This window comes from Bactrocera oleae, chromosome 5 (assembly GCF_042242935.1).
Source record: "Bactrocera oleae isolate idBacOlea1 chromosome 5, idBacOlea1, whole genome shotgun sequence".
NCBI classification, from domain to species: domain Eukaryota; kingdom Metazoa; phylum Arthropoda; class Insecta; order Diptera; family Tephritidae; genus Bactrocera; species Bactrocera oleae.
In genome coordinates this window covers 36156446-36184139 of record NC_091539.1, presented here as the reverse complement: position 1 = coordinate 36184139, position 27694 = coordinate 36156446, and the positions used below count along the sequence as shown (strand labels likewise).

Sequence of the window (27694 nt, the reverse complement as noted above, 5' to 3'; positions counted from 1 at the left end):
ATAAAGATCTTTTTATACCCAGTTATTCTATAATAAATGCTCCTGTGTGGGGTATTATAGCTTCGGTGCCGGCGAAGTTAACGTTTTTTCTTGTTTTTATTTAAAATACTCCTTTATACTAACATATATACTCTCCTAACGATGTTGCTATTATTGCTTCATGTAATTTATAATTGTGTTTATTTATGTTAATCTTGGTGTTTTATTTGTTATGGTTGTTTTTGGTAGTGCTGAGCTTGTAAAGTGAGTGCGCAAACTCCCCACATATGGTGCTTGTAAGCCGAAGCTACACATCGTCACTGCCGTGCCTCAAGTAGCAGCCAAAGCTCAACTTTTAGGCCATGCTGTTGCTTTTGTTTTCTTTTGTTGCTATTATTACTTCTTTGTTTTTTTTTTTTTTGGTTTTTGTGTAAATATTTCGTTGTCAAATAGCCAAAGGTTGTTTTGAGGCGTGTGTGGGCGCCAAATTGTTAATGCTGCTGTCAAGAATGTCGACGATGATGTGCCAGCGAACCAGTTAGTTGTCGGATCCACCTTAATTTATGAGTAATTTAATGTTTTATTTAAACTCTGCATAAATATCTGCTTTTAGTTAGTCTCTTTCTTCTCTTTTTTTACTGAATAGTTTTGTTGTGTTGAACGCATTTTATATGTTAATATGTTGGCACAAAGCACGCGCAGAGAGAAATCAAGATTATGAAAAACAAAAAACAATAGTACAAAAAAAAACTGTCACCTTCGTTTCTTGGAAATAAAAAAGGTATGATAGTGCAACATGTATGTATATTTTTCAACGTACACATAGATTGCTTTAAAATCCGCAGTTTTCGATAACGGTTTGATTAATTACTGAATAGATATCGAAATTAGAAGGTGTTAATCATGTCAAATTATTCATTTAATCGACACGCCGATAGTTGAGCTTTCGGTATTCCATAAAAAATATGAAAGTTGGTTAGGAAATGATAGAATCTGGAAAAACCGAAAATTGGCTAATAGTGCAACGGAACATTATCATAACCAGAAAAAATTTAAAATACAAACATACATACATACATACGGATGAAGCCTTCTTCTATGGTATGTGAGACAAAAAATATTTGAGTTTGCCTGAAGAATTATTTTGATAAAAAAGCCAACCTGTTGTTTGTCGATAGAAATTGAATAATCTGAACGTAAAGATTTCTAAATATTCGTTTAAAAACAAAAAATAACAGAGAAGTTATCATAAACAAAGTGTAAAGAAATGATGTTTGAGTTAAAGTTGTGTGTGGTCAAGCAAAATTCATTACATTTCCATAAATAAATATTATACTATAGTTTTAAATACTACTAATAGAAAACCAAATTAAATAACAAAAGTAATAATGTCAAAGTGCTTCAGAAAAGCTCAAATAGCTGTTTTAATAATTAGATTTAAGTAAAAGAAAACATTACCCTATAGGTAACATAAAAAGAAGGTGTACAGGGGCAGTATACCGATTAATTATAATTAAGTTTATTTTTAAATTATCTAAAACAGATAAGATACTTAGTTTTGTAGTTCTCACAAACTTTTATAAGCCTCTTTAAAAGTCGGTAATTGAATGAAAACAAAAAGCTTTACTGTCAGAATATTTATGAGATCTCTGCTTTTACAAAAAGCTCAATAAAAACGAAGATTTTACTTATCGTACGAAAAACACAATAATGTAGTATGGCGACAGAGTTTACCTGTAGATTATTAAGTTTCAAAAATGATAAATAAAGATATTTAGAGGCGACTATAAATTGAGAGAAGTTATATGTTTTGTATACATTAAAAAACCTACTATCCGCTTATATGGTTTTAGAGTGAAATGATACTTTTTAAGTCTTCGAAGTATTTGTATGAAATATAATATTTGGAACTTACCGCAACAATTTTTTAAATTAAATACTTTAAGAGAAATCATTCCATTTTAAATCAGAGAAGAATATGAAATCCTTTGGATGCTAGCCAAAAATACATAAAACCGTACGAATTTCAAACAACACATACATACATACACACCTCTGCTGAACTGTAAATATTAAACGTTCGGCCGAAACTGGCGCTTAATCATAAGGAGTGGCATGGCTAAAAAGAGGAATTGTTTGCTGTCCAATAACCGGAGAAATCTCCATAAATGAGGCACAGCTGCAAGGACTATTATTAAAAACCGTGAACCCTACAACAAAAGGCTAAGCCCATACATACATACGAGTATGTATAATATATAAAGTGTCCGCTGCATTGGACTTAATGAAATGCGAGAAAATATCGGGGGATAATAAAGCAGTCAGGCATATATTAACACAGATAAGTTTGTGCCTTTATATGTGCTCCAACAGGGACTTGCTTACATAAGCTGACTTGCGTGACTGTGAAACACTGGCCGCTGCAGGATCAACCTAACTAAGCCGAGCCATTAACAATCACAGAATAGCAGCAGTTAAACACAGACCGTTCGCACGCCTTTACTCTTGTACGTATATACTCGTATGACGGCTGAGTAAAAGCGCCGCTTTAACAGGACTCCTTAATTAAGGTTTCGACGGCGAGCCAACAATGACAAAAGGGAGCAAACGGCCAATACTTACACGGAATTTTAGATATTCGGCATTTGACTGTAATTTGTAAGCAATCAAGTGAAGTAGCAAGTTGCCGCCTGCTTGCAAAACAAAAGCTGTCATCAAAGGGTTGGCGTTCGATGCGCTCTGTGCTTCCCAAATAATGGGTACATACATTGTATATATGTATGTATGTGGCATTGGCGCAGGACTGCTGCCTAAAAGAGGCGGCTCAAGCTGATGATCGGATCGCTCAGATCATACGTTTAAATCTGTTTTAGTCATTACGCTTTATGGTGATTTTCTCCCTTGCACAAATCGAAAAAGTTTCGACGTACTTGTCAGGGAGATCGCCACAGAGGTAACTCAGAAAAAAACTAAACAAAAAATGCAGGCAAAATTGAAAATACTATTTTTAAAATGCGCATTTTTAGTGCGTGTACACACTCAGGTGTGCGATTCGCTGTGCAAGATTTTGTAAGCAATGAAGCGAGTCGAGACTTAATAGTGTTTTTAGCGCTCACTCGCAACCGCTAGCTTTTCTTTTTTCACCTTTGTTTCTCTGCGACGACACAAGACAGTGCTGTAGTGGATGTCATTTAAAGAGGAAAGTAAACAAATTAATTCATGCACAAGCTAAAGCAATGAATGAGAAATTATGAAAGAAACAGTAGAAAAACGCGATGTTGTAAGGGAAACGGCCTACTTGATAACCAATAACGAGTTAACAAGTCTCGATGGTACGAACAAAGCGACGCATGCAAATGCTTATATATAAAGCCAACTTTTCACATACATACATATGTACAAATATCCAACGACATTCCAACTCCAAAATGCTAATACGGCGACAATCACCAGAGAAGGAAGTGATCGGCTTGAGAAGGAAGAAACAAAAAGCGAAACCCAGAGGAAAACAGGAAGGTAGCAACAATAAATCGTTGAATTATGATAATAGGTAACGTTTTAATTAGTCAAATACAGCGCCACATACACACACATACAATACAATGCAATACAAATAAGTATCTATGTAGGTCTTTATATATTCTGTGGCCTAAGCCGAGTGAGTCTCCACTCAACAAGCTGCCCTCCTGTGTTCTTTATATATGTATTTATTTTATTCCGATTTTGCTACTTTCTCGCAGGCTTGAATTGATACCTGCAAAGTAACCAACGAGAAGTATATATTTGTTATGTGTCTAACTCTTAATTATTGGTTGGGAAATCACAATCGCATACTTATGTAAATATGTACCAATATGTAGGCAACTTAAGCCGCTGAAATAACATTACTTGCCACACATGCTTCAGCGCGCCTGTGTGGCAGCAGGAAATGCTAACTAACCTGAAAAAGCAGTGTCTGCTTTTGTAGGTACTTATTTTGACTTATGCATTTATATTGTAAAGACAACAATGTGTGGCCACTTGGAAGTGCCACACATGTGCAAGCATATGTGGGTGATTTTTAAGCTGCTTTGGCGATTCATGAGCGTTAGAACCTATAATAGCTATTATTAGCTGAAATAATCTTCTGGTGTTGAACAAGCACAACAAGTACAGTACTTGTATATATATCTAAGAGAAAAAGTGGAATTATTTTTAGTAAAAAAGGAAGTAGGTGTAGGTTATTAATTTTAAGCGATCTGAGTATTCTAATCGAACAGTGAACTCTAGGCCGTTATTGGAAAGTATTATTACGTAAAGAAAGACATATATAATATTTATACATATGACGCAATGAATGAATTGTTATGGATGGATTAAGAAGCTTGTTTGAGTGGAATAGTTCAATGCTCTTTAACAATTTTGATATAAGTATATCTAGCATCAGCATTTATTGGCGCTATGTTGATCTAAATTGATAACTAACTAAAGATATATGCTTCTATATTATTTTTAAACTTTTTTTCATTGATTTAACCGCCTACAGTTCTCCAAGTAAATTTGTTTTATTATTTAAGAGTCAGCCGAGACTTTGCTGTGTTATATTACTCAACTTTTTCGATCTTCGAAAAGTAAATACTAGAGGGAAGATTGACAATCTCGTACTGAGGAAACTAAGGTGAAAATATCTAGTTACTTTCACCACGCTCTTAAGCTTTTACTAGATTGGCAACTTCTTAATAGATAAGCCTTTGAAAAATCGGGTTAATAGACTAGAATCAATACCAGACGCCTCAACAAATGTTTGAGTGATTTACAGCGCTTCGTCGATACATGAGTAGAATATGAGAAACATATCCCTATTTGAGTACAGCATTATTTTTTTGGTACAGACAAGGTGGAAGCAGTAAATTTTCTGAGAGTTCAACTTTAAATTTGTTTAACATAAATTTCAACTTGCTTTTGAAACACGATACAATTGTCATATAAAAGCGAAAGAATGCACAATAAAACTTAAGGCGGCACAAATTGAAAAGGCAAATGTCAGGCGAAGGAGATGAAGAAGAGGCAGCATAAGACTACGCCGTTCAAATAGAACAAGCCACTAGCGCAAGAATATGACACCAACGACATGGCACGAAAGGATGTTGAGGCCAAGTGCTTTCGTCACAGCTAACAGGGGGTGCGGAGCAAACAGCCGAGTTAACGACAATTGAGGCTGTAAAATCAGCGCCACGCTGTCGCTTATCACATTTTGACATTTAATCAGCAATAAGCTGATGCTAAGGGTGGACGATAGGACAACAAGGCAGCAGTAGTTAGAAGCAAGCATATAAGTGGCAGTGTTAGTGCCTCCTCTGGCTTCTGTCGCTGATGCTGCTGCTGGCAGCCAAGAGCCGATGGGGGGCGCCTAACTGGCTGAAAACAAATCTTACTACGCCTAAGCCATGGGCAGCAAAGCAATCATACAAGATAGCAACGCCAAGCGGCCAAAGCTGACGTCACTTTATGAGTTGAACTCTTATTTATGTGTTTGTTTGTTTGTTTCTAAAGTAGTTCAATTCAATTCGTCACAGCATGTGGCGTCAGCGATTTGCAGCTGATTCTCTGTATTATTTGAATTTTGTTAGTGTTCTGTGTGAAAATAGAAAAGCGGACATTAGTTGGCAACTGTTGGCAAATTGATTGTAACAAATTTATTGCTGCACAAATACAAGTATATTTGGTTCGTAGTGGTATAAGTAATAAATATTATATGAAGGCTGAACTTTTCGAAATATATTGTAATAAACTGTTTGCCGAATGTGGGTCAAGGGAATGATTTGTTGCTAGAATAACTGTGTCAAATATTAATTTTTTTTTGGCATTTTGAAATATATTGCCAAAAAATTATTTTAGTTATTAGTGCATCCCACTTTTTTTCTAAGTCTGTTAAAATGTTCTAAGATGCGAATGCAAATTTCATTACTTTTACTTTAATTCCCTGCTACTATTTGCACTATCCATAAAGAAAATCGAAGTATTAACCGATTTTTTCTACTTTTTTGTTTTGTTTCAATTTTCCTACGAAGTCCAGCGTATTTATGTAATTGAAAAGCCTTTGAACACTATTGCTGTAGATATTTTATGAGTACCTTTATTTGCAAATTTGTTAGAATTTATGTGTAACAAAAAAATATTAACCGAAAAACTAGTTTTTTCCTTCAAAGTGTACAAAAAAAAAAAAAATTAAAATGTCTACAAACTCACTTGGCTTTACCTAACTCCGATCAAACGAATGAATCTTGATTCTTTGATGTCAAATGATTCAGCAACAAGCTAAGAGGTCCCCGCAATTCTCCTTTTTTCCGAGACATGTCCGAATAACTGCTGCAATTGCCGTTAGTAAAAATACTTAACTGTAACATTGGTTGTAACAAAGAGACCTGTGACCTGTGAGACTGTGTCGTCACAAAAAATTCATAGAAAGATGTCTGTTTTTGCGCAAATTAACCTTACCTTCTTTTGGTTGAAATCTGTATAAATATTGGGGCGCAATGAAGTCACTGTCATAGTGAACGTTTAAACCAAAATCAAAATCATGGGCAAGATAACAGCTTAGGAGAGAGCATATAAATGCAAAATGCAAAAATGAAAACAAAGTCGAAGTTCAACTCGAAATCAGTAATCCCGTCGCTTTTATTGTCGAAACTAGGGCAACTTGGTTGAACATCTGACGCCAATCGGCCACATTTAAGACAGCATTAAAATTTTTGTGCGCCCAAGTCCAAATTGTTGAAACTATTGACTATATTGAGAGTCAAGGTGATAAACTATATAAGAGCCGTAATCGATATTAGTTAATGAAGTATAATATCTATTGTGTTTTATAAATGTAAAGCATTAGTTGGTTATTAATACAAATTTGTATTACTGAATTTGAATATTATGCAGAACATTTTTATAAACTTTCATAAATTCACAATAAAATTTTAATAATGGTATTTACTCATATTATTGCTTTAAGTAATTTGCATATATTGTTACCAACTTTTCTAAAAATTTTGACAAAACACTCTTCAATTTCCGAAACAAATGATCCAACAAATCAGAAAAAGAATGCTTGTGTGGAATTTTACAAAAGTTATATTCCACAACTTTACTAATTTATTTACGAGCATTTCCCCTGCAAACACACACACACACATATACGCAAATATGGAAGTACATGCAGTCGCATATGCAAACACTTGTCAATTTGCTGCTCCAAGTGCTTTTGTATGGGACAATATAAGCCATTTTTAGCGTCTTCTTCTATTGTTTTTGTTACCTTTTTTTTGTTGTGTTGTGCTGTTACCAACCTCAATGTGGGTTGTTCAACTCTTTGCCAGAGCCAAATGCTGGCAGTTCACTGGTTGTGCCATAAAATCTACTACAACAATTTTCTGAGCCAGTGTGATCCGATTAGGGAGACATATGGCATAAACGCTGTAGAGCAAAACACAAGTCATACAAAACAGACAAGAGTCAGCAGCGGAAGTGGCGAGGCAACAGGGCGGCACGCGCAAGGCAGCCAAGCGGCTGGGGAATGCAAAACATTCAAATAGACTGTATTCGAGTTGACACAAAACCAATATTGCTACCATTGCCTTATAACTGTCAACATCAGCTGTGACAACAATAGTGGTAGCAGTGGCGGCTGCAACGCTAACAGCCGCAACAGTAGCATGGCAGTTGCAACAAAAATACGAAAGAACGAACATATGACAATTTTGTACTTTTGTCTGTCTGACAAAGTGACAGTCAAATACACAAATATTCGGTTGGAGATCAACCGGGAATTTCACCATTGACAATGCAGTACGGTAGAGTCAGGAGTACGCCTACGTTGGGTGGCGTTGGTCTCGATGATGGGTCGACACTTCTACTCATGTACACTAGTAAACCACACATGACAATTGTATGCCACATTTTGTGGCACTATATGAAAATACATAAATGTGAAATATCATTACATAAAGAATATAACTATATGCGTTAGTTCCTAGCTACGTATATATAAAAAATTGGCACCCACTGACACCTCTTTACATTGTTACGTATAAGTAAGGAGTTTAAAACTGTTTGTATTATATATAACCTGTAATGCACCTATATATACAGATGAATATGTGACTAACTTCGCATGCACTTACCATAAATTTGTATTTATGCTGCACTTATGTGCAACAAAATACATTTAAACTTGCCACTGTAACAATTGAAGTTAAGTAGTCAAAATGTGGTGTGCGCTGCACATAAGCTGCCAGAGTGGTTTTTAAATATTCATAATATATAGTATATACATACATATGCAATAGAGGGCATTTCTCGAATGTAATTTATAGTTTGTTAAGTGATTCGATTACATAAGTATCTCTATGGTTGAAAGGGAATTGGAGTATTCGTAAGCCGATTATAACTAATTATTATGGCTTCGCAGACAATTTAAACATACAGACATACACATATACACATATGCGACAAAGCAGTATTACCTCAAGGATGAGAGAAAATGCAATTAGAGTAATTGTAACTCACTCGGCACGAAATATTCAATAAAGGTATAACAGGACTTAAAGGTCTCTAAGCAAGGAATAAAAAGAAGAGCATCACATATTACGCAATATTTAATACAGTTACGTAATACTGTTAGACATGAACTTTAAATTGCACATACATGCATATGCACATGCGATGCCTTGGGTAATAATACATGCCAAATTATGGAAAGATATATTGTCAAATTAAAAACTTTTCTATACCATACAAGAACGGAGTCAGTCAGTTTGTATGCCAGCGATACTCCTACGATAATAGTCTGATCAGAATTTATTTGTTCGTAGATTGTACCGTAGTCTAGGACAATACCTTAATTTTTATTGATTAATTTGTATGGCAGCTATATGCTATGGCGGTCCGATATCGGCAGATCCGACAAATGAGATTGATATCTCAATAACTGAGAGACTGTATAAAAATATTATTTTAAAATGGACCTTATATGGTATAAGCGAATTGGTGTTCTGAGAAAGGACAGTGTAAAATTTCTATCTGTATTTGACTTATGTTCTTCGGCTCTTCATTACTACAAACATTTTCCAGATATTGTTTAGAATACGGTATATGGTATATCGTTTTTTTTTTTTTAAGTTTAAAGAGAAAAGTTATAGTAATATTTCCTTTCAAAACTCACCTTGTTAAAAACAACTTAACTGCCACATAATGTTATGCAAGATGGAAGTACTGCGAAGAAATAAAAATAAAATAAATAAAATAATGTTAGATATTGAATATTGATAGATAGATGATTGATAGACATTGAAAATTGAAGATTTACGAGAAACTTCTTAATTATAGAAATACACTCTATATTTTTAGATATCTTTTATAGTGAACTCATCGCATTAAAAAAATGATTATGGCTTTGTGATTCGTCAAACGCTAGGGAGTAGCATATCGAATGAACTATACCAGCTGTTTACTTATGTTGCAAGCTTATATGTCCACTAATATGTATTTAAGCAATTTTGTAGCACTCTTAATTCCGCCTTAAATAAAAAAAAAACACTTGGCTCTAGGCCGAGCTCGCTAACTTTGATGTTGCTTTTACATGTAAATTTTTTGCCAAGAGATCAGCGACCAGAGATAGTGAATGGCGAATCGAAGAAATCTTACGGCGGTTTATTTATACAGGACTTAGCTTAGCAAATTTTACATAATTTCTTGAAAAAAAAATCAATAACATTTTCGGCTCTTTCGTCCCGCAAACTTTCGCACTTAGCTTAGCTCTAAGCAAACTTCAAGCGCTTGCGTTTTAACTTTGGAAAATTATACAAAACGAAGATGAAGTCTAAAATGGTTACTATTTACTTAAGTGTAGTGCATCTATTAAGTTTTGTGACTTAATTGCAATCTATGGTTTGTACATCAGGAATAGCTGCACGCTCAACTACCATCTTCACACATAGCAATAAAAAGTAAGCAAAGCTTTCTAATGATTTATACTCCTCCTTACTTGCTCACATAAAGTAAAATATACGCAAGTTAATGTAAGTGAGGAGTATTTACAAATTAAAATAAACAACAGTGCTCGCCTTACTTTATTGATTTCGTATTTTATTGAATAAAGAAACACCGAACGAACGCCAACGAAAGTGCATGGAAAAGTAGTAAAAAATGTGAAATTACTTTCTTGCCAACTAACTTGCCACAAAATGGTGCACAAATAACGCAGAACAGCTACGAAGTCCGCAAAACGCTCCCCAACCCTCATAAGGTGCTTGGGGTGTTAGCAGCTGGAGAAGGTGAAGAAAAAACGCTCTGCGCTGTGTGTTTACACGCTAAGCTTTCGAATAACACGAAATAACAAAACAAATAAACTAAAAGAGAATAAACAAAAATGCCGACAACAACAAGTACAGACCGAATTACAAGTGTACATGACCGTATGAGGGTATAAATTGAGTAGATATATTATGTATGTATGTATGTAAATATATAATATATACTATGTGTGTGTTGCAAGTGTAAAGCTAAGCGCCGGCAACATTGTTTCGATACTTTGCATGACTCATTTTGTGGATATAAAATACAAGTGCACGGACAAACGGGCAAATGAGTGCGTATGGGTGAGGGTAGTTCTGAGTGTGAGGGGGGTGGTGAAAAGTGAAACAAAGCACAATACAAAGATGGCTGGATAAATGCACACAATGTATGTACATAAATACACAGGGAAAGGGCTGCAAGGACATTGCTTAAGTGGTCGCCGAGAAAATGGATAAACTAAAAATACGAAAATAATTCAGCATACCGAACTAGCAAAATGGAAAAAGAGTGTGGGTTTAACAGAAGTGTTCAAAATGTTACAAAGTTTAGCAGGCGCTGTGATGAGGGTTGCATATTCTTTTAAATCCAAAATGTGGTGGGTGGTGTTGCGTTGTAGCTGTTGTACATACAGCCTTAAAAATATGTAATGCTATGGAGTGATGGTAAATGTTTTAGGAATTAGATTATGGTTGGGGGGATGTTTGAATGCCGGAAGTGGCGCACTCGGTTGTCAGCTGCGTTCAATTTGTAATATTAAAACCATTTTAGGTAAATTAAAAATAAAGTTGATTGAGTAAATATGTGTGCTGTACTGTCTTCAAAACAAATACAATGGAAATTAAATAAGCAAAGTGATATAACAAAATATAGAGCGGATTAGTAAGCTGTTGGTTGAGCAATACAATGCAGCACATGCGCGTTCAATACTCAAAGCCAGTAAGCTGCCAAGAAAAAAAAAAAAAAATTGGGGAACGGATGACAGAAACAATTGAAGTTTTAAACAAGTTTGTTGTTTTGCAATATTTTATGTAAGAGATAATATGAAATAGTCTTTGATATTTTTCTGTGCAATTTTTATGCTTCAGACCTTTAGCCATCAGCTCAAAAAACTTGTAAAATAAAATAATAAAATTACATCTTCATAGAATAAATAAGAATTGCTATAATAAAAGCTATTACTCGCTGGCATATATTAATGTACAAAAAAGTACGCCAATATATTATATTTAGTCTTAAATATTTTTTTTAGATTTTCTCAATAAAAAATTCGAAAAATATACTAAAATCAAGAAATGCTTATTAAATTTCAGCTTTAAACAAATTCATCTCATATTGAAATACGTATCGTATTATTAATATTTTTTAGATCTTCAAAGGTAAACCACATAAAAACTACTATAAGATAGGCCTATTTACGGCGTAACTTTGACAATTCTGAGACACTTGTATAGAAAAAAGATTGTAATTTTTCTCTATCATGCTTTATTAGACATATATTTGGGTTTAAACAAAAATTTATTCAAAAATTTTTTTACAACATGACGACTACTTGTCCAACCTTTGGAATCTTCTTTTTCTAGCAGGCCTATGCAGCGAGCTGTGTTTCTAGAAACTGGTGCTAACTGAAACTAAATATAAAACTGTCTCCTAGTCTGCATAAGATTTGCTGGTAAATTATGTGTTTTCGGCTTTATATCTGTTTTTGCAAAATGGCGGATTTGTGAAACAGTTAAACTGTTTACTTAAACTAAGCAGAAAATTGTTTACAAATAAAATTGCAATAACAACAAAAAATCATAAATAGTATACTAGTCAACTAACCATTAAAATTTCCCCAGTTTTGAGAAAAATTAGTTTATATTTTTACTTGTTGAAGCTAAATGACCCAAGCGATCCGACAGTATAGTGTATTAAAATTATTAATTTGTTACACTACTCTATATTAAATAATATTTTTAGGACCCCAAGGTGTACTTTCAGTTAAAAATACTCGATTTTGAAAAGTTCTAAATTGACTTAACTCCTAACATTTCCCGTCTTGCTGATAGAATAGAACAACCCCAACGAAAAATTATATATGTTAAACTATTTCAAACTTTTTGTAAGAGATAAAACGAATTGGCAATCAACTAGCAGAGGCGAATGTGTGTTCAAGTATTCATATTAACTGTACACACACACATGCTCTTATATATGCAGTACATACTGTAAATAATATATGCATGCATCTTCCGGATAAAATACATGGCAGCGATTTCGCACCCTCCAACGCGACGACTCTACATGACGGCCAACCACTTGCTTATGGAAAATGTTCTACAATATCCTTATTATGTTATTACTCGAGCGGATACAAGACTGTGGTGGTGTTGACGACTTTCTTCGGCTGGTCGTCAACAGCCACGCTTGTCGCCAGCTTTGTCAAAAGAAGTCTGAGCGACAAGCAGACGAGGCGACACTGAGCTTTTTACAAAGATACTGCAGCATGGACCCAGCAGCCTGATGTATAATTGTAGTTAGTGTTGGTGTTGTTATTGTTGTTGCCATGACACAATTGCACGCGCCACTGATGAAGGCAAACTTACAGTTACCCCACAAAGCGAGTCTTAGCGCGACCAACCCTTCAGGTCTGCTGAACATTGTCAGCTTTTCGGCCGAGGCAGCAGCGGTGTGAGAGAGTCACCGCGAAAGATGCTTTGTGGCTAAATGTCTTTGAGCAAGCGTTGGGCGACAACACAAGTGTGCAAGACGAAGTGTCAACAGCAATCTGCAAAAGACCACCACCAGCACCATCAATAGCTGAGCAGTCTTAAGAAAGTCAAGATAAACACTGATGCCAGGCAGCATATTACATCCGGTCTTGAGCGAGTTGTCAGCTTACATAACAAATTTTGCGCTTCAACGACCGGCATATGAAAACACATACGCACATATGTTTATGTGTGTGTGTGTGTGTATGTAAATATATATTAGTATGCACTTGTATTCATAAAGTGATTCGCCACAATGTAACGGACATGTAGTCGGAAGTAAATTTCGATACAATATTTTGAATTTCTTCAAGTCTGGATATTTTTATGAGTTGGTGTTGGTATGAAAGCTGCGTTGCTGTATATAAAAATGTTTGTATATTTGTAGTTTCCACTTCATATGGCCAATTATCTTATTATTATCTTTATATCCTGAACAGGGTATATTAAGTTACCACTATGTTTGTAACACTCAAAAGGAAGCGGCGGGACCCTATAAACTGCAGAGAGTAGAGAACTGTTTATGATTAGAACAAAATTATCCATTTATGCCAAATTTTGATGACCCGATGCAGCTTTTTGGCTGGAATTATGGGCAATTTTTCGAAAATACTTTGCACGCAATGTGTCCCTGTTTGGACGTGAATCAAGAGGCGGCGTACCGTCTTGTTGGAAATTGAGATCGTTCGCGTCGATTTCATCAAATTCCGTGAAACATCTTTGTTCAGCAGACGAATTTTCTTCCTAATCTGTATATATATGTATAAAGAAGGATGTGAAATCGATAGACAAAGAAACCATTTGACCGATCATTATGAAAATTGGTATGTATATGTATTTTTTCATGAAGAAGACGATTATGCTATCCTCATTCATATTTATGTCATTTAATTAAACATATTGAAGTAAATTAAAGTATAATAAATGATATTTAAGTATAAGCAATAAGACCATGTAATTTAACTAAAATTATTGCAAAGAGTGAGCCATTACTAACAGATGAACAAAATTCTATTTACAATCGGATAAGGCTAATTGCCAGATAATTTCAGCACTATTGTGTACGGAAAATAATAATTAATTGGAAGCATTTTCACAGACAAACAAAATAATTAATTAAATCAAAACTGGCTCTGTAAAACAGCTTACTCAAATATAATTTAGTTATACCTTAGTCACAGGAAGGCGTGGCTGGGGTCTTCTAGTATTGGCACAATAAACTAACCAAATATACAATTTGTGTTTATATTTTATAAAAATATTTTCAAAACCCTACCAAAGTCTACTCCACTAAAAGTTATTTAGAAAGTTCAGCTTCTAGGCATTATAAATATTTAAAAAATATTAAACGTATAAATTTTTCAAATATAAAACATATTATATCTACACTAAAGTGGAAAGCTATATTTAAGTATACCTAATTTTATTTATAAAATGTTTATATCGTCTTTAAAATTTGCAAATATCTACAGGAATATATCGATTTAAAAAAAGATTAATATATTTTGGATATTGCATAATATAGTTATGCAATTTTTAGCAATCCTCACATCATTTCTAAACTTTTGTCTCATAATTCCCTAAGTCACTGATATACAAGAATAGTGTTGAAAAATTGATGCACGCACACCCACACACAATCTCATATTGATTCATAAAGGACACAGTATATTGCACTACCCAAGTAATTTTGTAATAATGTTGGGCGCATTAAAAGTGGCAAATGATACACGAAGGCCAGCTTTGAGGTAGTAAATAATAGTTATTGTTGTTGTAGTTGTTGGAAAGCAAGTGCTAAAATGCCATGAAGTGACATTTTGCAAAACTAGCACCATAATACCACCGCTGTCCACAGGCCAACCGCATTGGCGACACAGCCAACTTATCAAGTACTTATAAACACATACAATATATATACGTACATATATGCATATAATACGTCCATACATACATATGTTAAAAATTAAGTTTATGCAATGTAAAAACATACCATATATTAACTGATGAAGAGCAGTAACTTCGCGAGAGTTTGTGCTAGAGGATTATAAAATGTGACAAAAACAGCGCCGAATGACAGGCTATGAAACTTGGCATCCCGCCTGTACATATGCATGTGTATACACTGCCTTATGTATGTATATGTAAAAGTGTGTTTGCGCAGTCATAAACTTTTTCCGCATTAATTTTAGTGAGCGTAAACAAAGTAATCAAAAGTGGAAATGAGCAGATCACAACTGATTATGACAGCTGATGGCTTGTAAATGCGGTGGTAGGGCATAAAGGAGTGAAAGCAAAGGATAACAGCACAAGCCAATCGTGTGTTTGTGTGAGTAACTGGTTAAGTGCTTATTACACGTTCGGAAAATATCTATAATGAGGAGGAGGAATATTTCAATTTTCATGCAAGGGCAATGTAAAGCTCAGCTTTAACTGGCAATGCTGACGATATTGTGGCACAAACGCGTAAAATTGTGAGTGTGTGTTTATCTGAAACAAAAATATTATATGTTTATAAAGTGAAATACATATATTATGTCTTATTGATGATATTCAATGTGCTTGATCAACTGTCAGCAGTGACAGCAACAAATAAAACTAAAGCAACAAATACAATGTAGTTAATGTACACAATACTTTCATACAAATACAAATACCATATAGAAGTCATCAAATTTGACTTTTTAACGCAACGCTCGCTGTTGTTGAAAGTCAAAATCATTAAAAATCGCAACAACAACAATATCATTATAGCAATCGAACACAAATGGTACAGCGATTGCCTTAAAGACATTAGCATTTTTGTATATACATAATGTTTACTCCCCACCATTCCATTTTATTAAGTGATCCAATACAATCCATTTTCATTTACATTTTTTCTTTGTATTTAGAAACGAAACACACACACATTCACCCCTCCGCTATAACAGTATCAAAAGACACAAAACTCAATAAAAAAAAATTAAAAAGAAGAAAAATATTCTGAAAAGTAGTACCGTTAATTCACAATTCCAATTTGGTATTTGTATAGCATCATTCCAATTCATTTGAATTTATTGTGGCAGTTGGCCCATTTCACTCACAGCCCATTGCCACGCATATTAATTAATTGTCGTTGGCGTTCGGCCGATTTGCTGTGACTACAAACTATTTACGCGCCTGTCCCAGTGTGTCTGCGTTTCTTTCATTTGCCAGCAAGATAAAAATTAATTATGCCAGTGACTTGTGCCAATTTAAGATACTTGCAGACCAACATTTGCAGAGGCTTAAATAATGATTGTCCAGTGTTCAATAGCTGGCATGTGACCATCAATCCTTGAGCCAATGTGTACATATAGACACAAGTAAGTAAATTTAATATTGTTATCATGAATATAAAAGTATTTGTAGTATGTGCTCAAATAATAATATGTGGTAAGTATGTTGCAACAGTAGCTCATGCAGTGTGAAGTGTAAAATTTTTATAGATTTCTGATACCTTTTCTGATATAAAATTTAATAACTAAGCATTAAAAGTAAGCACTACGGCGATTGTAAGGGATTCACACTTTACAGTATGCTTTTTTGAAAGTGTACGAATGAGAGGTATACAAAGCATAATTGCGATTATTTGAAAAATTTATGTATATTTTAATGTATGGTATGTATTTTATGACTGCTCGAAGATCTTATATCGATAAAAATTAAAATTTATATCATATATAAATAATACTGACTATTTCTTGGCCTTTTTTTATGTATTTTAATATTTTCCTTTCAAACTATAATATCTGTCTATTATTTTTAATAATTTTTATCGATCTTTGTTTGAATTTTCGGTAATCTACTTAAATAAATAAAGCTTGCTGGTAAAAATTAGTAGCAAAAGTCGGAATATTTTTCAACTTAACCAAGCAGTTAATCTATGACAGATGCCATAATCCTCATCGACATGCAATTTATCACATCTACTTTTTTAAACAAGAACTTGGTTATTTGTGGGAATCGCCCATATCAGACCACTACAGCATATAGCTACTATACCAACTGACTGACCGAAATCAAGATAAAGATTTTTTTTAACCTTTTATGCTTTAAGAATTTCACCTGTGAGAATAAAAGCTTCGGTGCAGCCAAAGTAATCGTTCTATCTTGTAAAATTAAATTTTAATATTTGAAAATAGTTTAAGTTTACATTCCAACCTTCTTCGTAGCCTTCAACTTTCTTAAAGAAAGCATGTTATATATTACGATCTATTGGAGTTTAAAAATAAACGTGTATGGCAGCAAAACTCTAGACAGAGGTTTCGACTTACAATTTTCGTTACAAGCATCTTGTGAGCTCCTAATCATAGATTTTGATTTCGAATCATAGGAGATAACGATATTGAGTTGTTAATATAAAAACAGCATTAGTATTATAAGAACCGAGTTGCTCAAACTTTTTAAAGTGGTATTCAAAAACCTAAAATTTTAAATTTTACGAAAAATATGATTGATGAATGTGTTTAAAAAACAAATCTATTATATATCAAAAAAAAACAAAGATATATAATAGCTGCTATTAATTTTACCGTAAAATAATGATATTAAAATATATTTTTATATAGAAATTATTAATAAATTAAAGCAATTATTTTGAACATTTTACTCAATCTTTTATAAACTGGATGTAGCGAAACAAAGATAAGTGATGAATGTTGAAAGCACGCAAATATTGAAAGTTAGAAGCACGAGTTAAGGAGGCACTACTTGAAATAAAACAGAATGTAAGCCAAAAAACATAATAACTGTGAGAGGAGCAAAGAAAAAAACAAATTACAACAAGCAATGCGACACATTTTGGATGCTGCTGATTGCTGTCAATAACAGCAATAACAATGATGCAAAGAAAAAGTGCGAAAATATAGTTAAAAGATGAACGGAGAATCTAGACGTGCTAAAATGCAAAGCCAAAAACACAGCAAAAATTGATGAAAGGACGCAATAGTGTTGACTCAAATAAACTGACAAAAAAAGCATAGAAAACAATAATGTATAATGGAATGGGCGGTAAAGGCTTAAATGATGGTCATTGACAGCAGTGGCGACAACAACAACATGCCAATATAATTGCATACAATTGTACTTTCAATTTTCTCTTTTGGGCAAGATAGGGCTAACATATGTTGCTGTGTTAGCATAATCGCAAAAAAGAAAAAAAAGCAAAGTGTTTAGTGTATTTTGTAAATTGACAACGGTAAGGGCCAATTTGTGGCATGCAATATTTGGCACAAAACTGTTTTTCAAACAGCCCGTTATAAACGTGGCAAGAAGCTGTTTGCTGCCACAAGCGTTGGCAGCTCTTTGTCTGCTTGTCTGACAGCAGATGAGCAAAGTGTTGCAGACATTTTAATGACTGCATGTATATGCTTGTGTTTACGGTTACTATAAAGCATTGATTTTTAATGCTTTGAAATTAATTTCGAGTTCGAATTTCTTTGTATTGCAGTTGAACACATTTTGCTCGCAAACAAAAATCTGAGGCGTTTTGTTATTAAACGCAGCATGAGAAAATTCGATTACTTTCGTATTATTATTGTTTTTGTAGAATATTATATTCATCTATTATACTGACGTACAACCTGCAACAGCATGTATGCATACATATGTACGCATGTGCATATATGGCATTTATGTTTGTTGTTGCCACATTGCTCGCACTCGCCTTAATGCAGGTCAGATATGCACGCTGACCCGGCGTATTTATCAGCAACATTGTGGACATGTGCATATGCTCATATTTAATTACAAGTGCTTGTTGCTGTGTGGGTATGTACATAAATTATTGTGTTGTTGTGTTGCACTCGCCTCTTTCAGCGGCTCTTATTGCATACTTATGACATGGAGTTTTTTGAAGTATGTACTCATGTTGCAAGACGCGTAAGTGCTTGCTACTAAAAATATGTTCTGCTCTAAAACGCTGTTTTAGGCACCCTAAAACTCATGCACTGATATTGGACGAGGGCCGGCGCCCACTTAAAACTTTTTAGTGTTGCAGAGTTTGAAGTGTTTGTATACCTTTTTCCTTCTCTCGAAAAAAATTATGTTTTTGGTGCCTTTCACTTTTTAAAAAAGTTATTTTTTGTTCTTTTTGTCTAACTATTGTAGTTTGAAAAATTTTCTTTCTTGTTAATGTTTTCATTTGAGTTCTACTTACTGACACTTAATGCTAGGCTATCCGTAAGCAGGAAGCATATCGATTCTTATGTATGTGCCACATACTCCATTGTGTAAAATATCCTTTGTAAAATTTTCTCACTTGCCACAATATTTATTACTTATTAGTTTATGGGCGTTACAAAAGAAATAAAAGCGCTAATTGTTTTGCTGATAACTGTTAGCAACTTTATTCTCACTGCCCCTTAAGTAAGCACTCAATTTTGTATGCACTTTGTTATTAAATTTTATATTTTATTGAATTAGACGCCCAATTTGACTAACACATTTGGTTAAATTTTTAAAAATAATTTTATAGTGTTATATTTTTAGTTTGAACTTCACTCACTTTTATTATTTAAAAAATATTTTACAATATGTTTTTATTATCTTTCTATTTTCTCTAAAATTTTAAAAATTTCTTGCCACCAAGTATATTTTTTTGAATAAATCCAGACGTGATGGCAATTGTTTTATGTTTTTGTATTTTACGAAAAAATCACTTTTTGTTTTATTTTCGTTTTGAGTAAATTGTCGTCACTGCTCAATGCCACAGCTGTATCGTCAGCATTTTTCACTAATACGACTATTTTGTCAGCTGTTTACTGCAGTTCTCAACGAATTTATTGATAAATCAGCAACAGAAAATGCACGTTTTATATGTTTGGTATTTGTTGTAATGTTGCTAATTTTTAATTTATTGTTTATTTGTGTTAAAATTTCTTCAAACATTACAATCGGCCATACAAATGTAGTTTTCCACTTTCATTGTTGGGATACTGAATTCTATTTGTCTACTATTCCTTCAACCCTAAAAGCCAGCTTACCAAATATCACTTTTAATATGTTTTTCTTCAAAACACAAATTCCACTTCGCATTTCATATGTAACATTTTTTTCCCATAAGGTACACAGAAAAAGCTTTTCTAAACTTTCAATTAAAGTTTCACACAAATAAACGCAATGAACGAAAATGCAAAGCCGCACCAAATTTTCTTGTGCATTGGTTTATTAATTGACGAATAAACGAATCGAGTCGAACCGCTACTGACGCGCGCCTGAACGTGTAAAAACGAAACGTACACCACCAGAGTCAAACACGTAATGAGCGCTCACTCCAGACGTGCGAGCACAACAACCCAAACGATGGATATAACTGGAGCCAAAGCATATATGAGCAGCAGCAACAGCAGCAACACCACAACAGTGCCGCACAGGCAGAAGGCAATCGAAGAAGCCACAACAACAGCCGCTAGCATAGCATACGAACAATATTAATCCACCCAACAAACGAAAACAACGAGCGCACGAGCAAACAAGACGCCGCCAACACACACACGACGAAATAAACCCACATGTACGAATGTATAGGTGTGATGGTAGATGCGGTGTGGTAGCAATACAGCCCACCGATGAGGCGCCAGAGGCCAACCAAACAGGCTAATGTCGTATGTTGGCAGTTGGAAATTCACCCAAATATGGTAAATATATGAAAAAATACACCACACACGCGCTCACGTGAGCCGCCTTCAATCCAACGACAGCTCAGCGTCAATACAAAATAAGCCATAACAATGCGAGAGTGCATACAAATGGTTGGCATCAAAAACAAACAACAAACATAATACAATGGCATGCAAGCGAGTCACTGAGTAAGCTCCAAAGCCATGCCAGCGAGTCATAGACCAGGCTCACAATCGAATATCACACACATATGCTCATATATTGCGTCAATAATACTTGTTTGGATTTTTTAAGATTTTTCAAGGTATGAAATTTCAAAAGAGCGCAAGGCCAATATGTAAAGAGCGCCAAGCGCTGGAGCTAAGAGAACATATTGCATGAAAGAGAGCGCTCACATTTAATTCAAACAGCGGTTGTTTGATAATTTTTTTGCCTTTTTGAAACTGGTTTTGCCTTTTCACCACCAAATGCATTTGACTCGCTCTCATGTGTTCTCTGTTTATAGTACCAAACAAAAACAACAAGAAAATATTAAAAACCATCGAAAACAACTGCTATATGCCGCACCATATGCTTTGTTGCAGTGAATTACGAGAACTTGTTGGTTTTGGTATGCTTGTGTTGGTGGTTGCCTGCAAGACTACGTCATATTGCGCGTTGGTGTTCTTTTGGCTACTCTTTGTTAATTTCTTCCTCTGGGTTTGTTGAGTTTCTACACTAGTGGATTTAAATTTTTAGTTAAGCTTCCAATATATTATACATTTCTAACTTCTTTACTTCTTGTATCCTTTACTTTACTTTAGGTTGTTTGTTTGTGGTCTCTTGGATTTTTGATGAGCGCGACGAATGCTATTAATGTGACTCGCTAGGCGACCTTATGGTAAATTTGCTGCGACTGCTGCGTTGACCACTGTGGTAAGAACTAATGTTCAGCTTCAAAGAAATAAAATTGAAACTTAAGGAAATTGTTCCGGAAAGGTTATCACGATTTCTATCAAAAGTTTGTCATTTACAACAAGACTGCTTTGTATATTCCATTACTTATGGTGTATATTTTCCAAAAAATCGAGGATCCTATATTCTTCAAGTCACTCTTGAATGGCTAATGGATTTTGGTAAGACGATTTTTCACGTCGACTAAACAATTGATGGATTGATGGATATTACGAAAAAAACAATATTTCTAGACCCAATTCAATATGAGTTCTATTCATGCATAAATTTATTGAGACCAGATAACATATAGTATATACAATATAGCACTCGAAGTCACTTACTCAAAATTAATCATCTGATATAAGCAGGGTTTAATATTTTTTTATTCAAAAATTTCGAAACAAAATGAAAAAATTACTTTTTAATCCCAGCATCGGAATCCGTGTTGTTGGGATTAAAAAATTATACTTTAGTTTTTTAAATCCGATTTTATTTTTAGCTTAATATGTTCGGGATAAAAATTGAAACTTTTATTGTTAAACGCAGAATAAGAATTAAAAATTAATAAAATATACATCATTTGAATGTGTAAGGTTGTCGACAAGAGCTCTAGAATATTAAAGATGTTGGCTTTGGGCGACCTCCACTTCATAATGGTAGAACAACGAAAAAAAATGTTAATCCTAAAACAATTTTTTTTTTTTTAATTCTTAATTATACCTGAACTTGGAAATAAAATTATTTCTTTTTTATTTTTAATCCAGTATTTGAGATACAATTTTTTTTCAATCCGGTATTTGGGATTTCTTTTTTAATCCAGTATTTCGGATTACAAAATAAAGAAAAAACCAAACGTTAATTAAATTTTTTTTAACGCATTATTTGTCCTTGTCATAAATTAAAAAGTATCTGTTTTTCGAAATTTGTCTTTAAGATACTACTGTGCTGTAAAAAATAGTATTTAATATTTGGGTAAAAAGTCTTCCAAGTGAAAATAAGCGTTTGTTTTTAAAATTTCTATCACTCGAAATTGATCATTATTAGGTGATTATATAATCGAACTCTATCGAAACATACCTAGTTGAACTAATTTCCCAATTCTGAAATATAAAGTAAAATGCGATAAAAATACCAAAATTTATATTTTATATTATATGTACATTTTTTTGTGAACATGACACACTGTGCGGCACTAAGTTGTTGCACTTGTTTGCTTGCTGTCACCACTAATGAAGACGTTGAGAGCCTATGCAGTGGCTCGACGCTTAAAATTCATATGTGGGCTTAATTGTAAGAGTGTTTGTTTGAATTTTTATTCTCGATCAAATTATTAACGCATCTTCCCTCTTTCCTTCACACTTTATTTGATTGAAACACTTGCCATATTAGCAGCAACAATGATTATTATTAGCATCGGTAAAACGACCACCAACGTACAATTATGTATATGCTTATTCTCTATAGACTTCGAATATAAGGGTTTCATTTAACTGTATTTCACAAAAATTCTCGTAACATGTACTTAAGTCCGCCTATGATGTATTTTTTTTTTTTTGTTTTGGCATCTGTTGGCCTCTGTGCTGTGAGCATATAATTTCAGCAACAGTTGCTTGCAGCATCCAAAAGATAATGTGTATTTATCAAAAATTACAACAAAAAAATGGCCAAACAGCAACATTGTCAGTGTGTACTGTGATGAAATTGAGCTCAGCCTGAGATCATTTTGGCAGACACAAAGCATGCGCCCGGAGCAACCGCAAAGTTGGCGAAGCCCAATTTGCTGCATTTGCAAGTACCACAACAACAACAGCTGTCGTCTCTTTTGCTTGACAACTTTTTTCGGCCGCATTTCTTCGTTGGTCTGTGCCCAGCTAACCAATGCCTCGCGCATTGCACCAAATGTCATCCCAAATGGTACGAAATCAAAGTTCGAGCGTTTTTTTTTTTGAAGTAGCAGAGGGTAGTACATTTTTTAGAGTTTTGTTTTTTCAAGCGCATTGCTGCCCGCACCACCCTCGGCTTGCCGGATTGCTATGGTGTTCACTGTGTTGGCACTCGCCATTTCAGCATTTATAGCATGCGAATTTATTTTATTTTATTTTTTGTGTTTTTGTAGCCGGCTAGCTGTCAAAGCATCCATCAGTCACAGCAGGACCATACATACATATACTTATACCATTATCGTATATAATGGGGGCATTACTTGAATTACTTGAATATGTTAAGAACTATTTTGAAATCTTTATGGAAGGGGGGTATAAACTTTCACTTATGCTCTGAAAAATTGGTTGGAAAACCAGTTACGAGGTTTCTATAAATTAGGAAAGTCTTCCGCTTTTCAGTCCCCTACTTTTTCCTTATCCTCACCATGCAATAGTTATTAAAAGTTAAAGTTTAATTATTTTAAGACATATTTTTATAAATCCGCTAATAGAAAATTATTATGATATTTATATTCGGATAGCAAAATTTCTCCGATACGACTAAATCGAACGGCTCGAAATTATCACACGACTTTCTGCATGCACGTTACTAGCCCTCGATCCTTATCTGAATTCGTCTGTTGTAATAACTTTTTGTTTTTGTTTTTGGATTTGAGATAATTTTAAGCAGAGAAATTTTTCTCACTGGCAAACACCTTGTTTTGGGGGCCTTCCGGAGACCAGTTACGAGATCAAGAGGATCCCAAATTTTTCAAATGGAATCGCCGATTATAAAATAACATTTAATTCTTTAAATGCGCTTTTTTTAGTTATCAAATAAAATGCTTTAAAAAAATATTTACTAAAAAACGCGTTTTTTCAAGTTTGGAAGTGGTTATAACCCCTTAAAGGGATTGCTATGCCGAAATAATGCTGATATAATTAAAAATCAATGGAACATATACTATTCATTTTATGATTTTTTTACATAAACATTTATATTTGTTTCGGGATTTCAAAAAAAAAATTTTAATTAGAAGGATAAATTCGAAACAAGAGCAATTTTCGAATGTTTTGAAAAAATACTTAAATAAATATTTGACTATGTAGTGCTATACACACAACTACTGATATTATTATACATAAATACATATATATGTATATATGTAAATAGTAAAAATAGTTCATGACCCCAATGAATTGAGAGTATGCACTTAAAGTGGCAACGACTCGAAGCGTGTCATTTGTTTATCAGGCATTTCAACATTTCGACGCGCAGCAATCAGCGTGCAAGTTCAACTGAGTGAATACACATGCATATATGGTATACACAAGCACATTTATAAGCGCATCTGCACTGGTATTTGCTCAATATGTGTTGGGGCATGCCACATGTACTCACATTTTCATTGAAAATATTTATTTAGCAACACAGAATATGGCTGTAAACAAAAGCAGAAATAGAGATTCCCCAAACCACAAAACATTTTCATAATTTTCTCACTTCTCATTTACTGCACAAACATTTGCACACACACACACAAAGGCAAATGTATGAATGTATGTATATGATTAGAAGGTAAATCATCAACTGTTTGATAAGTGCCAATGCAACAGTTTGTGAATGTAAATTTCCAATGCGATTGCGCGCCTGCACTTCAACACTTCAACATTTAAATCTACGCGGATAAACAGAGCAAAAGGATAAACACGCGGGCGTTAATGATAGCAGTGAGAGATACATATGTATGTTATATACTTACTTGCATGTAGGCGATTAAGAGGGTAAGCGGTAAGTGTGTGAGCTTGCTAGGCAAATTATTGTTGTTGTTTAAGAATTTGTTATTTTTGTGGGGCGAGGGTGGTGTTGTAAAGAGGCGTAGAAAAATATGGCGGCTTATCGGCTTTAATGAATTTTTTTTTTCATTTCACAGCCAAATGTAAATGCGGAATCTTCAACATGCTTTGCAAATATTTACATTTTGTATTGAATTGGCTGAAACCTCTCATTGCTCTTGACTGACTGTTGTTCAAATGCCAAGCCAAATCAATGACATACCGTATAAGTGCTAATAGGGCACATAGTGTATTTAAAATACGTGAAAAGATTGTATTAAAAAACTAAAAAATTTCTGTTGAAATTTAAGAGGAATTGGAATTTTTGAAATAGTATACGATAAATTATAACGAGAAAAAATGTAAACTTCGGTTGCACTGAAGCTATAATACCCTTTAAAAATACAAAAGATTCTTTACGAAAACGTTGATCGGACACTGTGTAAGGTAGCTATATGCTATAGTGGGCCGATATCGGCCGTTTGACAAATGCCCAGTTTCTTGGTGAAAAAAGGACGTGTGCAAAATTTCAGATCGATAGCTTAAAAGCTAAGGGACTAGTTCACTTATATACAAACAGACAGACGGACAAACAGACGGACATGGCTAAATCAACTCAGGTCCTCATGCTTATCATTTATGTATATATTTTATAGGGTGTCTGACGTTTACTTCTGGGTGTTACAAACTTCGTGGTAAACTTAATATACTCGTGCCCTGTTCAGAGTATAAAAAGTAAAATACTATTTGCCTGCTCCACCTATGACTATAAACGCCATAAATAAATTAAATATTATCAGTTTTACCGACAGGCGTGTGTTGTTTTGCCTCAAGTTTTCTATAAGGAGTAATATGAAAAGCTAAAGAGTAGAAATAAAGAACAATAACTAATTCTGTACACTCTAATCTAGCATTAGGCAGCACGCTGATAGGAAAATTTAAATGCTTGCACACAAATCAAATATAACACAAGAGTGAATACTCATATACATCTTCATCTATAACATCTCACTGAAATTTCTCTGAATTAATATGATAATATTTACTACCCAAAAGCACTGCAATATATAATTCAAAACACAGTTTGTTATGCTCCTTAAGATATCTGCTAGTCATATGTGAGGATAATAGTACCAACATATAATATGAGTTTACACAAGATGTTATAACGCGAAAAAGCTTTAGTAGCCAGAAATTTATATATGTCGATGTTTGGAAATTACAATATTTACAATTATTATTCTTACAAATTATTTATTTAAAATTATAAGAAAGCCCGGATGAAGACGTGATAATTCAATTTGATTGGAGTATTTAGGACAGTGGAAGAGATTAAAGAAATCGATGTTGGTTGGTTGGTACTCGCTAAAAACGTACACCACCTATAGTGGAGTTACTTCTGAAAAACGTGATTCCGAACATTGGTCCAGTAGCCACTACTCTCTATCAACAAGTTAATACAACCTTTTTCTTATATCCTTAAATGCAAATTTAATAAAGCAAGCAGGGAATAAACCGGATTATTTTTTCTTTACTCCAGAATCAATTGTCTGAAATAGACTTTCAAGAGGGCTTTAAGCTTTCTCAACTTTTGAATGTACTAAATAAGTTTCATTAGTTTTAATATCAACTATCATTGGTGTCATAATTTGGAGAAGGAGCTTCAGACGGATCAATTTCTACTCGTCATTGATCTTATGACATATTATATTAGTATTTAGACTATCTCTCTATCATTTTACTTGAACACTATTAAATGTGACTACTAAAAGACGTTTTCAGTTATATATATCCCAGAGGATAATTTGATCCAATAAAGGTGCAGAATCAAATGTATAATATTGATTATTCAATTCTCTATATGTGATGTTAATAGATCTAATCAAAGCAGCGTCACAAAAGACAAATTGACTGTTTATATCCAGGTATTTTTAATTTATTAAATTTATCCTTAGCTTTTACATAAGCTGTTTACAATACTAATAGATCAGTTTCTCGGTAAAAATCCCCCATCGGTATAAACCCTTTAATGTGTGGTACATTCTTGACACACATTTTAAATTAAACAATTAAGGAAGGGCTATGTTCGGTTCTGAACATTTCACACTCTTGTAACTTGCGATCAAAGCGGATCCAAGCAAGGGAAATACCTTCAGGTGTATGCAAAACTTCACATATTTTCGGCATTAAACTGTAACGTACCTTACGTACACGTATTTACCAATACATACGGTATAAAGGCGAGCAGATATATGAAAATTTTAAGAGAAAAATATCCTCTTTGAATTTCTTTAAGGTACCTCA

At 33.9% G+C, this 27694-nt stretch overlaps 1 protein-coding gene across 1 annotated transcript in view; it reads right to left on the bottom strand.

Annotated features, from left to right (window-relative positions):
* The window catches only part of rst (roughest), a 55022-nt gene extending 34669 nt beyond the window's left edge, over nucleotides 1–20353 (bottom strand). Inside the window, exons 1-2 of the mRNA XM_036371648.2 lie at nucleotides 19234–20353; nucleotides 9173–9222 (exon numbers count right to left, since the gene is read on the bottom strand). The gene's annotated coding sequence lies outside the window, so the exon portion shown is untranslated. The remainder of the gene's footprint in view (nucleotides 1–9172; nucleotides 9223–19233) is intronic.
* Between the last annotated feature and the right edge of the window lie 7341 nt (nucleotides 20354–27694).